The following is a 12,797-nucleotide window of genomic DNA, read 5'->3' on the forward strand; positions in this document are numbered from 1 at the left end:
TGGCTCTGTGACGACAGTGTTGATTTGAATTCTTCCAACTTAAGACTGATTTAAATGATGGTGAAGTTGGGGGGTGGCGTGTGGGAGTAGAGCACTGAGCGCTATTCTTTTTCGGTTGTCATATGCCTCCATAAAGACTTCTTCTGCCTTGGGGATTTGCATAGATCCCTGGTCCAGATTGTGCTGCAAAACCCACCGGTGGTCCTCAAAGCTATGGCAACGCTTCTGTGCTGGCTCCTGAGGCAGATGAAGCTGGGATGTTTAGGTGTGTTTGCAAGTCTTATGCCATCATTGTTCCTTTTTGGGTTTGGGGGATGCAGACGGGGCTTGGAGCGCAGCTGGGAGACCCCACTCCCCTCCTGACCGACAGCTTTCCCCCTCCTCTGCAGCCCCATCCCCTGGGGAATGTCTGTCTGCATCTCTATTCTATTCTATTCTATTCTATTCTATTCTATTCTATTCTATTCTATTCTATTCATTTCTCCTCAGCACGTTCTGCTTCGCTGATCTCTCCCAGCCTTGCACTCCAAACCACTCTAATTTGATGGCAAGATGGTGAGGTCAGGAAAAAAACCCAACATTCTCAATGTTTTTGTGAAAAATAGGTGTTTGGGTAATGACCTCATGGGGAGGGAGGCTGCAGAGTGAGCCAGTCTCCTACCAGTGAAACCGCAGGAGGCGAACGAGTGGGATTGTGCAAATGTCCCAGCCACAGGGAAAGCTTAATTCGGTGCTTGTAATAGCTGAGGACACGCACATCTGTAGGGAAGCAGGCTCCCTTCCTCGCGCTGCTCCCAGAAGGGCTTGTTTGTTTAATTTTATCTCGCCGAGAAAATTATAAAAGGAAAAAAAAAAAACCAAAAAAAAAAAAACAACAACCCATACAACCACCACTCTGTGGTTTTACTCAGCTGCAGCACAAAACCATCCCAGCGGAGCCTGGAGAGCGCCGGGAGCGAAGCCCTCGCCTGAGCCCAGGTATTTCCGTGGGGAAGAGGGGCAGCGAGGGGCCCCCTTGCTCTGCCAGGACCCCGCTGCCTGCTGGCACAGGGCCAGGCAGGATGGAGCCGGCTGTAGGAATCGTCAGAGCTGGAGAAATCCGCACATCGCACTCGCTAATCTGCCCCTCCCATAAATCCCACTGCCCCGGGCAGCGGCACCCTGGAAGGAGGGAGATGTTTGCCCTTTGAGAGGCTGGAGGAGGTTGGGGGTCTCTGGGGCCCCCAGCACAACAGCCTGGCTTGCCCAGCTGTCCCTACTGCACCTTCTGGCCGAGCAGAGTGGGCAAGGTTGGATTTTGGGGCAGAAAGTTGAGATCTTTGTGGTGGTTGGCGCTCTGGAAGCTGCCATGTAAACCCCGCCACAGAGATGGCTGGTGCGGCTGGATAACGTGGGAGCGCCTGTGCTCTGGTTTCAGCTCATTTTCTTCGCTGTCATTAGTTTAAATTTCCGAGGGAGCCTGGGCTTGGCATCGACGCTGACATCCTTTAATTTAACAAATGTAAAAACGGGACGGTTTCCAAGTGGAGTGATTAGAAACGTCCCGCTCCGTCCCGCAGCCGCGGTGCCGGGCGCTGGCCGGGCCGTCCCCGCCACCCGCTCCCCCCGCCGGCGGGGCTGCGGCTGAGACCTCCCACACTCGTCACACGGGTGTGACACCCATCCTCACCATCCCTGCCCGCTGCTCAGCGCTGCCATCCCCATCCCCACCATCCCTGCCCGCTGCGCTGCGCCGCCAGGAGCTGCCGATGGGTCCGGCTGGCGAGGAGCAGCAGCGGGGCTGGGCGCAGGAGAGCAGCTCTCCCGCCAAGGGGAGGGACGGGCCCGTGCCCCCCGTGGCACCCCCAGAGCACCCCCCGAGATCCCGTCACCCCTTCGCCCTGGCAAGGGCCTCCTCCGCCTCCGGGTTTGCGTAGGAGGGCGCGTGTCCCCCCTAAGCTGCTTAATGAGGGTTAAGAAGCTAACGGGCTTATTTCCAGCAATGGTTTCCACAGCTCTGCAGGTGTCCCTGGAAGTGCAGTGGCCCTGCTCCCACCCGGGAGCATCCTGCTGGTGCACCCACCAGCCAGCCTGTGCTGCCATGAGCTCGTCGGTGCTCAGCCAGCTGCCTGAGTCAAATCAGTGTCTGTTTTCAGGGTGTTTCAACACCCTGTGACAAAGACCCAGGCTGTGGTTTGGGTAGGGAAGGGGAGTAGGGGGGTGGCATCCCTATGGATACATCCCCCACCGCCCTGGTCCCTCTCTCTCTGCCTCCAGAGCATCTCTGCAGCATCCCTGGGCGGTCGCCTGGAGACGGCCGCCGCGGGTTGCCACAGCGACGGAGCCTTCGCTCAGCATCCCTCCAACTCCGCAGCCTTGGCCGAAGTTGGGCGACAGGAAAATATCCCAGAGAAGGGGCTCTGTCCTCCCCTGGGATAGCAAGCACAGTGCTGGGGAAACTGAGGCACAGATGGTGGGGTTGGAGGCAGCTGTGAGGCGATGGAGAAGGGTTTGGAAGTTGCCTGTGAGGTGCAATGGGGTGAAGAGTGGTGGAAATGGGGCTGGTGGAGGGCAGGGGGTGCCTGCAGTCTCTGGGGTGGGGGTCAGCACTTTGGGGGGCAGGTGCTGGGGCAGCACCTCCACATGAGTCCTCCCAGCAGCAGCCGTTGATTGTCACCATGGCAATGCCAGCTGTGCTCAGGTTGTCATCTGTCCTGACATCCAGCGCGTGCTGGGGTGGAGGCTCCAGGAGTGTGCACACCTGGGGGGCTCAGCCACCCAGAACCCAGACAAAAACCTGGGGTCCCCACACAGGATGGGGAGACTGGCCCCAAAACCATCAGGGTCTCTCAGGCATGGGGCTCCACAGGGTGACCCGGTGGCACAGGCTGGTGCCTGGCCCTGGGGACTCTCTGTGGTGAGGGAGAGGAGGATGAGACCCTTTGGGGTGACCCTTTGGGGTGACCATGCCCCCCACCAGCCCCACCACAGAGGGCTCCCCCCCAGATCAAGCCTATAACTGAAGGCGATGTCCGTGGAGGGCGAGGAGAGGTTACGTAACTTCAGCGTTTGGAAAATTCTTTCTGCTCCCTTATCGGCTTTATAAATATCTCGACCTGGGGCCAGGCCAGCCAGGGGGGAAGGTGATGACAAGGGCTGCTGCCAGTCCCCACGCTCAGGCCTCTCCAGACACCGTGCCTCAGTTTCCCCACCTCTATGGACAAAAGCATCCCTGCTTCTCCTGCTGCTGTGCTGAGGGGAGGGCTCCTTGCTGCCTATGGGAGCAGAGAGTGTTTTTCCCCTCCAACAGAAAAAGAGGGGCATTTTTTCTTCCTCTCCTGAAATAGGTTTGAGGGTGGTTTTGGGTCAGAGGCTTCCTTAAGTGGCAAGACCAAAGAACCAAGGCCCTGCCTGCATCACCTACTGCCTTGCCCTAATCTGGTATCACATCCCCCAGGTTTCAATTTGTTGCATCCTTCTTGCTGGTCTTTGATGCCCTAAAAGTCCCTGGGTGGGGGTCATGCAGTGCCTTACCCATCGTGTTTTCCCAGCAGGATGCTGGGGGTGGGTGCCTGCCCTGTTCCCCCTGCTCCCCAAGCCCTCCTGCCCCCACAGCCCAGCCAGGGGACAGTGGGATGCTGGTGCATGGCTGCTGCCCACTGCAGGAGCCCCAGGCTTTGAGGGGGGGCTGAGCAGGTCCCCTGCTCACGTGCACTCTCATTTGTGCCACTTGCAGGGCTCTGTTCCCCCCGGGGGTGTCGGAGGGCGGCCGGGGCCGTGTCGATAGGAGAGCGCACGGCACACACAGCCAAGGGCAGCGTTGTGTAACTCTCCGTGAGGCTCTTCACCAGGGCCATGTCACCCTGTCCCAATGCCACCAGGCTTGTCATCCTCCCCAGTGCCACCAGACTTGGCCCCTGCCCCAGCCACGGGGTCCTTTTGCTCTGTGCCCTCCCATTGCCAGCACGGCCTCCCAGCCATGCCAGGATGCTGTGTGATGCCTGTTTTCACTGCCCAAGGGATGCTGGTGGGCAGGACCAGGACCCCAGGGGTTCTGCAGTCTATTCTGGGTGGCAGCAGCATGACACCACTGTTACCTCCCCAAATCTTCCTGTGACAGCATTTTGGGTTTGCCTGCTGGTGCCCTTCTCCTTGTCAGCCCATGTGTGCACACAGCAGTGCCCGGGCTCGCCAACGCCGGGCTTTGCACTCGCCTTGTTCATTGTAGGGTTGCACAAGGACACACGTGGGGGTTGTTATTTTAGGGCTGGCCAAAAAAAAATAGGGATCCCTTCATTGCTGTTGTGATCTGCAGTGTGTGCCTGAGCGAGCCACCCACCAGTGACCTGCTCTGTGCATAGGAGCAGAGGGGGAACACAGGCAGATGTGCACCAAACCTTGATGGTTTAAAAAATGACCTTTTAAGTGCCTTAAATGCCCAGATCTCTGCCACAGGGTCTGTGTCTGCTGAGCCCCTTAACTACAGAACCCGAGGCTGGGGCCCAGAAATAATGAATCATTTTAGGGATGTCCATCTGGTTCCTTCATGGCCACCTCAATTTGAACAGGGCTTTCCAAGCAAGGTGGGTGGCCTGGGAGGAACAATGTGAGCCCTGGGTGGTGGCAATGGGTGCCACCATTGGGATGGTGGCAGTGGAGTGTCCCACAGCACATCACATCACATCACATCACCCCCAGGCTCTGGGCTACCAACATCAGCGGATGCTGACGTCGGGCAGAGATTTGACTTCTTGCTGCCAGGGCCAGGCTGAGAGGGCACCCATGGCTGGTCCCCATGGGCAGGGAATGAGGGAGGATTAATTGAGTCTCTGATCTCTGACAGCGAGAGGGGACGGGAGCAGTGACCCCCCCAGCGTTACGCAATGCCTGTGCTAAATCTTCATGCAGCAGATAAAGATGGTCCCCAAAATACCCTGCCCTGCCTTTGCTGCCCTTCAGCTACTTGGGTTTGGGGTCATGTCTGAAGTTTGGGGTTGTCCAGCTCTCCAGTGACAGCAAAGAAGCGTTGAAAAGGCAGAAACATTGGGACAGAAACCTGTTACCCCCTGGGAAGACGATTTCCTCCCACCAGGCTTTGCCTGAGGAATGAGAGCTTTAAAGGGAGCCCTTACAGGATTTTGAAGACACTGAAACTCATGAACTGCTGCGGGTAGAGCCATGTGCTGGAGGAAAACTAATAGCTGCAAAAACAGTGCAAGGGCCTTTTTTGTCTTGAAGATGCTGGACAGCATCACGAGTGTGCCAGGGGAGCTGGACATCCCCAGCAGAAAAGGAGGGTGATTTTTCATCCTCTCCCGAGAAGATGGGGTTTGTGTCACGGCCATCATTAAACAGCAAGAACAAAGTGGTCTCGCCTTGGAACACCGACTGCCCGACACCACTGTCTGATCCACCAGTTTGGAATGCGTCTCATCCTTCTGGCTGGTCCTTCACTTCCCAAAAATCTCTGAAATCCCCTCCGGGCTGCTTCTCTTCCACCGCCCCTTGGAGCGCTGAGGCATCGTGGGCTCCCAGCCATTGTCGCACGGCGATTGCCCCCCCTGCCCCTTGGCAATGCCACTGAAGGTGCACATCCCCCTCGCTGGCGGTGGCTCCCCGGGGCCGCGGCCGAGGTGCCATCGCCTGTACATGTAGGGAAGAAGCGAGGCTGTAATCTGAGCTCGGCAGCAATTAGGCAGGACATCGGCAAAGTCCCCGCCGCTCCCTCGGCCGCCGGCTCCGGGCTCAGCATCCGCGGCTCTCGCTGCCACCGCGGGGTAAGTAGAGCCTGGAGGGCGGCTCTCCCCGAGCCGGGCATGTTCTTCCTCCCCGCTTCCTTCCTCCTGGGGGTACCAGTCACGTTTAGGGCTCTGCTGGCGCCGTAACCCAGGCAGTGGCAAACAGAGCTGGAAACACGGCACTTCAGAAATGACAGCTTTACCCTGGCACTGCCATGGAGCCAGGAAAACTGCCTGGGACAGTGGGACACGGGCTGGATTTCTCGCCAAGTTGAACAGTTGTTAATGTTTTGATGGAGCAGGAACGATAGTGGGTTTAAGGTCCGAAAAAGGGTGGAGGGTGCTGATGAGCAGCTGATGGCTCAGCCTTGCTTTCATCCCACCTCTCCTGGCCCGAAGCGATGTGTGTGCCCTGAGCTGGTCCTCGTGGTCATGCCGCTCCTTTCCAAGCAGATTCCCAGCTGGAATGGCACCGTGGGGAGCTGCCATCGCTCTCCCCACAGCCCCTGGCTCTGGCTGGCAGCTCCGTGGCTCCCAAGCTGCCCGTGTTTGTGCCTTCAGGATAAACATTTCCTGGGCACGGGCTCTGCCCACACCGGCGATTTCCCTGGAGTGGGGGGGTTGTGTTAGGTGAGAACAACTGAAACCTGCCTTGGGAGTGATGGGATTTGGGAAAGAGGCCTCCACTGGAGCTGGGCAAGCAGGAGGTACAGGGTTAGTCTTGCTGGACGAGGATGAATGGATCCAGATCCATCATCTCCTGCCTCTGACCCTGAGGTGTGAGAGGGCTCTCGAAATAATCCGTGCCTGTGATATCCCAGGGATGCCTCCAACCACAGGTGTTACCTTCAGGATAGGAAGCCCTCAGCACTGCATCCCTCAGCTCATTTCTGTCTGGTTGGTGACAAAATCCACTTGGAGACATTTGCCCTTTCTGCCTGGCTTTTCCCTTTCTTCCCACGGTGGTTTTTAGCAGCTGGATGCTCCCCCCTTGGTCAGGGCCAGGGCTGGGGCAGGGCTGTTGCCTCTCCCCTGAGCCTCTTGGCATGTGCTGGATAGGAACCTGCCATTCCCAATGGAAATCTGTGTCCCTGCAGAGACCCCTGCTATGGCAGGAAGGAGCGTGGCCGACTGATTCCAGCCCTGCCATCATCTGCCTCAGCCCCAGTCCTGGCAGCTTTGGGAATGGAGCTGGAGCCCAGCACGTATCCGGATTTGGGAGCATGCAGGAGGGACCAGGGCCATGTGATGGAGAGACCCCAAGGTCACCAGCACATCCAAGATCCAGGGATGGCTTTTTGGGAGGGAGGCCACCACCACAGCCTGGGCAGGGAACAGGATTTGCCTGGGGACTTGTACAACCCTCTGGCACCTTGGGCATGGCTGGGCTGGGTAGTATTTTAGTTCTAAACCCTGGACATCCCCCAGCAAGGAGTCCCACCCAGGGGGGCTCCTCTTCACCCTCCAAAGACCCTGCTGACCCAGGCCCAGCCATCTCCATCACCAGAGCCCCAACCCCACCAGCTCCTGAGGCTGCTGGGACACTGTCACCATGGCAGGACATGGGGACAGGGCATTACTGCTGCAGAACTTCAATTTGCAGGGCCCTGGGGCTGCTGGGAGCGGATCTCTGACGTCCTGTGGGTCAGATCCTGCTGGGTGCAGGGTCTGGAGCATCAGCAGGCTGGGAAACCTCCCCTCCCCCTCACTAAATCCCTTCCCAGGCGCAGGACAGTAGGTTATGGGACTCGACCAGAGGTTGGATTTAAGGAGATTACAATTTCTCCCCCAGGATAATCTAGAAATTCAATTAAAACTCTCTGTCTGCTGCCCGGGCTGCAGCAGGGCCTGGGGCACCCTGTGCCCTGCAGCCATGGCCGGGGAGCACCGGGGTCCCCCCGGGCACACACCAGGTAAGGGCTGACCCCCCTGGGACCGGGCTGAGCCCCCCTGCCTGGGGAGGAGCTGGGGCTCTGCCCCTTCCCAGGCTGATTTCCTGGGATATTTACACCCACTCTGAGCCAGGGCAGCTGGGGAGGCTGTGGGGGCCTGCAGGGGGCTGTGGAGAGGGGAAAGGGGGTACCCCAGAGGTTTGGGTGGGTGGCAAGTGGACAGGGCAGGCTGGCTGGGTTTTGGGGCATCCTTTGGCAGCCCCTGGTGCAGGTGGTCCCTGCCAAGGCCTGTGACCCCCTTGCCCTCATCCTTCCCCCCAGCCATGTCCCCCTGTTCAGGTGTGTGGATGTGAGGGGATGGAAAAACAGCCTGAGTTTTCCAGGAGAACGAGATGGGGTTTCAAGAGCTGGGGGGCAGCAGGACTGGCTGGGGGTTGGGGTGACTGTGGGTGCTGTGGCATTCCCAGATCCCCCTGGCACTGTCCTGCAGCAGGAGCAGTGAGAGGCAGCAGGGGTGGCTTTAGAGCCCTGGGGCCCTGTCAGTGCAGGGATGGGAGCTGGAGCAGGGATGGGAGCTGGAGCAGGGATGGGAGCTGGAGCAGGGATGGGAGCTGAGCTGGAACAGACACAGCTGGACTGGGGTGCTCCATGGAGTTTGGGGCCAAATGAACGCTCAGTACAGCCTGTGAAAGGCTCTTTCCCAGGATCTCTCTGATCCAGGGCACATCTAGCAGGAGTTTTAGGGTGCTTAAGCACAAGCCCATCACCCCACAGAGGCCACCTGGCCCCAGTGGTGACGAATGCTGCACGTGGCCCTTTTTCCTGCTCCCGTACCCGTGGCATCCACACGTGGCTCAGGGGGACAGGGATGAGCCAGCATCTCTCCAGGCACCCTGGTCCTGCCACCAAGGGCCTTCCTTGTCCCACGTGCCTCAGTTTCCCTTCTGTATGTGCCACCAAGGCTTGCAGACAGCGATTTCTCAACTGCTTGTTGGAAATAGGGAGTGCATGGGTGTTGTGGGGAGGGGTGTGTGCCCGTGGCTGTTTTCCTCCCATGTCCTTGCCAAAATGGAGCAGTTTTTTCTCATTAGGGATGCATTGTGGTGGGAACCTTTTTCCTGTCCTCCCCAGCAGTGGAGTGGAAACAGGGAGCCATTTATCCTCATTTATTCTTTATATGTCCTGACCTGGCCTGCCTTGTGCTGACCCTTCATTTTTTGGCAGTGCTCAAAGACAGGGCATTGTAGGAGGGAGTTATTCAGGCATTGCTGCTGCCCTGGCATGCCTGGGGGGGCCTCCAGCCCCTGAGCTGGCTCCCCTCCGTTTGTGGGTGCCCGGTGAGGGGTGGCTTTGTCGGGACGGGGTGAGCAGGGGATATTTGGGCTCTCTCGGCCGCACACACAGCTCCCTCCTCGCCGCTGACATTGCTGTGCTGCTGCCGGGCCATGAAGGGCATCGCCGCGGGAGATAGCGGCGTTATCTGCCGGAGCAGGGCAGCGCTATCTCCGCCTCGGGGCAGGCAGCAGCGCCCAGCGTGACCCGCTCACGCCATCCCCTCCCCGCCGCTCCCCTCTCTGCCCCTCCAGCGGGGGACCTGCAAACTCAGCGTCCCCAAACTCAGCTCCTCCGAGCCCCGCCTGAGCTGTGCCACACTCCCATGGGACAGAAAATCCACGCTGGGAGGGTGCGAGAGGCGGGTGCCAGCCGAAACGCGTCCTCTCCAGAGGAAAGGTGTGATGATAAATGGCATTGACACATTCAGCCGGCTCTAACGAATGACTTCCCCGGCACCCAGCGCATTTTCCCAGCAGTGCTGGCTGTCCCGAATATTGTTGTAACATTTAACATCCCCTTTTAAGACAAAAAGTAAAATAAATAAAATTAAGTGTGCAGTTGGCAGATTGCTGGAGACACTCGGGTTCTCGGCGGGGATCCGCTCCGCGCTGGGAGCCGGGTCGCTGCAGTTTCGTGGCAGGAGTTGTTCCTCTCTTGTCAGCTCATTAGCTGGGGCACTCCTGCCTTCCGAGCCGCGGGGAGCCGGGCCCGCGAGTTCCCGAAACTCGAATTATGAGCCTGGTTTGTTTCCCACACGTTAACGCTGTTAGCTCTGCCCGGGACGCGTGGCACCGACAGCGGGGGATGGCCCCGCTCCCGCCCCGCACCCAGCGGGGTTTGCCTGCGCTGGAGCCGGGCTGGGATTAACGGCATCGGCAGGGAAGCTTTGATTTTTGTTCCTGTGCGGGAAAATTGTGGTAGGCAGGTTTGTGGGACTCCTGGGAAGCAGAAAGGAAGGGGGATGTAGCTCCGAGATCACCTCTGGCAGCTCCCTGGGGCAGTTCTGGCTGTGGGGAGGTGCCAGGGTGGTGCTGGAGGATGCGCTCCGGAGCCAAGGAGATGCTGGGTGGCCACGGGGATGTTGTCCCCGCTGGTGCCCTGTCAGAGCCCGTCCAGCCACGGCTTCCCGTGTGTTTGCATGAGCCCTCTCCCAGCCCGAGCCTCCCGCAGCGGCAGCGTGGGGCTCCAGCCTTCAAATTTAAACCAAACCAGAAATTCAGCTTTCAGCGAAGTCGAGAAAGTGTATTTCCAAACAAAACTGTGCTAAATAAAGGACGAGCCGCGGGCGGCCGCCTGCTCCGGCACATCCACTTTGCTGCCTTTATTTAGCTGCTTTATTTGTCTCCCCAGGCTGCCGCTGCCGGCCCGGGACGGGGAGGGTCTGAACCCCCAGGAGCTCCGGGAAGGGCTCGGGAATGTGGGGTCCCAGATGGGAAAGGGGCTGTGTCACAAGAATGTCCCCGTACCCAAACCAGAGTCGGCTCCTGGGGTCTGTCCTGGCATCACCCCGCAGCAGAGGGATCCCTGAAACTCTGTGATAGGGAAAGGGAAAAAGGAAAAGGGGAAAATGGAAAAGGGAGAGAAAGGGAAAAAGGGGAAAAGGGAAAAAGAGAAGAAGGGAAAGAAGGGAAAAAGGGAAAGAAGGGGAAAAGGGAAAAAAGAGAGGGAGGGAGGGAGGGAGGGAGGGAGGGAGGGAGGGAGGGAGGGAGGGAGGGAGGAAGGAAGGAAGGAAGGAAGGAAGGAAGGAAGGAAGGAAGGAAGGAAGGAAGGAAGGAAGGAAGGAAGGAAGGAAGGAAGGAAGGGAGGGATGGGGAAGGGGGTGCAGGCAGGGGGGAACAGGGATGGGGACGAGGAGCCTGAGGGTCCCTGGAAACTCTGGAAACTCCACCACAGGTGAGGGCAGCTCTGCTGCCCCTGCAGTCACCCGGGCACAGCTCCCCTGCCAGCACAGTTAATCCAGACCCCAGCTAATCCTCTCACAGGTCACTGGGGGCTCATTGCATTTTGTTCACTTCTCAAATGCATCTAGAATTAATTAAAAAAACCCAACTCTAAATTCCTCTTGTGGCAAAAGCATTTGGTGTATTGTCCTGGGGCGAGCCAGAGGGGTGATAGAAGAGCTGCCTTTTCTGGTCCAAAATGCTCAGATCTCATTTTAAAAAAAGAGGAGAAACATTAATGGATGCAGCCAGGATGGACAGGAGGAAGACTCGGGGTGGGAGACCAGGCTGGTGCTGGGCAGCTGGCCTGACAGATCAGCTCTACAAGGCCACTTTGGGCCTGTTTCAATTCCAGGGACTATAATATTGTAAATATTTACTATTAATATTAACTGTTTGTGCATATTTTACTCTCCCCTGTGGCTCCAAGGAGGGAGAGGCTCTCATTCAATGTGTGAGCAATCCCTTGGTCTGCTGAGACGCCAACAAACCACTGTGGCTCTCAAAAAATCAACTTTGGGGTTAAAAATGGTTGTATTTTGATTGCAGCAGGACAAAATGTGTTGTTTGGTATGAGGTGGTGGCCCACCTGGTTCTGTGTCCAGCATCTGGGAGGTTTGGGCAGGCTTTAGTGCTCCTGCTTGTGGTGCAGTGCTTCTGGAGGGTTTCTTGATTCTCAGGCTGGATTTGGGGAGCATTTCAGTAAAAGGCAGTGCAGGGTATCATTGCCATGATGCAGCCCCAGGCAGGCTGTGCCTGGCAGTGCTCCCTGGCACTGGCTGGCCCTGGACACGGTGTAATGGAAAGGGTGTGTTTGTCCCAGCGTGTCCCCGGGCACTGGAGCTGATTGCAGGAATCGAGCGCATCGATCGGGCCGGCAGATCCGGCACAGCCTGTCCAGCCCGGCGGCTTCTCTGTGCTCCAGGCACAGCTGGGCTCTCACAGGGGGCTCTGCACCCACTCCCCCCTCACCCTGGTGCAGGTCTCATCGCCAACAAGGCAGTTCCAGCCTCAGTGGTGCGTCCTATGGCGCTAAATAATAGGGTGGCCTGTGCCAGGGGGTCATGTGTGGAGAGTTCCCGTGGTGCCATCTCTTTGAGGGGCTTGGGATGTGCCACATGGCTTCTTCACAGTCCTGTCCACTCCCTGATGCAGCCCCACAAGGGGCTGGGGGGGTTCAGCAGCCTGGCAGAGTGGGTACCCCCACCTCATGCTCATCTCCACCAGGGAGCCCACCGGGCTTGGGCCGCCTCTCCCATGTCCATGTCACCTCTCTCCCAAGCAAAGCTGAGTGTAGGTCCTTGACCCTGCAGCTGAGCCTTCCAGAAGGGACCAAAACAGCTCCCCATTCCCCAGTGGCAGTTGTTCCTTCATGAGACTTGGCCAGCTAAACCCATCTGTGACCGTGGATGGCTCCATGTCCCAATGGATACGTTGGGAAAGTTGCTCCTCAGGAGATCTGCCCTGAGCAAGTACCTTCCCGGGGCCTTCTCCAACCAGATGCTTGTTGGCTCTGTCCTCTCCCATCCCCGGGCAGGGGGACAGAGGTTAAATCCACATCTCCCTGTGCTTTCCCTCGAGCCCAGAAGAGCTGGTGCTCTGAGGTCGGCGCTGGGCTGGGCACTGATCCATCTGGCACGGGCAATGTGAACTGATGGAGCTGCTTCCAGGAGTACCTTTATTGGTATCTGTGTCCCATGGAGAACAGCTCAGCCTCTCTGCTTTCCTCTCTGGTGGCAGAGCTCGTGGGAAAAGTGAAGTGGAGAAACTCTCCAGGTTTTTCATCTGCTGGAGTTGTTGAGTGTCCCACAAATGCAGTAGGATTTGTTCACTCACTTCGTATCATGAAAGAAGAAACTCTAACACCTTCTCCTTTCCTCGGTGTGTTTTTTGAGAGCAGCCCAGCCAAGGAA

General features: G+C 58.1%; 1 protein-coding gene across 3 annotated transcripts in view; it reads left to right on the forward strand.

Moving 5' to 3' along the window:
- Positions 1-12,797, forward strand: part of LOC139598013 (ATP-sensitive inward rectifier potassium channel 12) — a 58,732-nt gene that overhangs the window by 39,557 nt on the left and 6,378 nt on the right. Inside the window, exon 1 of one of the 3 annotated variants that reach the window (XM_071443874.1) lies at positions 501-978. The exons of the other annotated variants lie outside the window; for them this stretch is intronic. The gene's annotated coding sequence lies outside the window, so the exon portion shown is untranslated. Of the gene's footprint in view, positions 1-500; positions 979-12,797 lie in introns of those variants that run through there. 3 annotated transcript variants of the gene reach the window in all.

The sequence above is a fragment of the Agelaius tricolor genome, unplaced genomic scaffold (genome assembly GCF_023055355.1).
Source record: "Agelaius tricolor isolate 1412-34295 unplaced genomic scaffold, bAgeTri1.0.p SCAF_19, whole genome shotgun sequence".
NCBI classification, from domain to species: Eukaryota; Metazoa; Chordata; class Aves; order Passeriformes; family Icteridae; genus Agelaius; species Agelaius tricolor.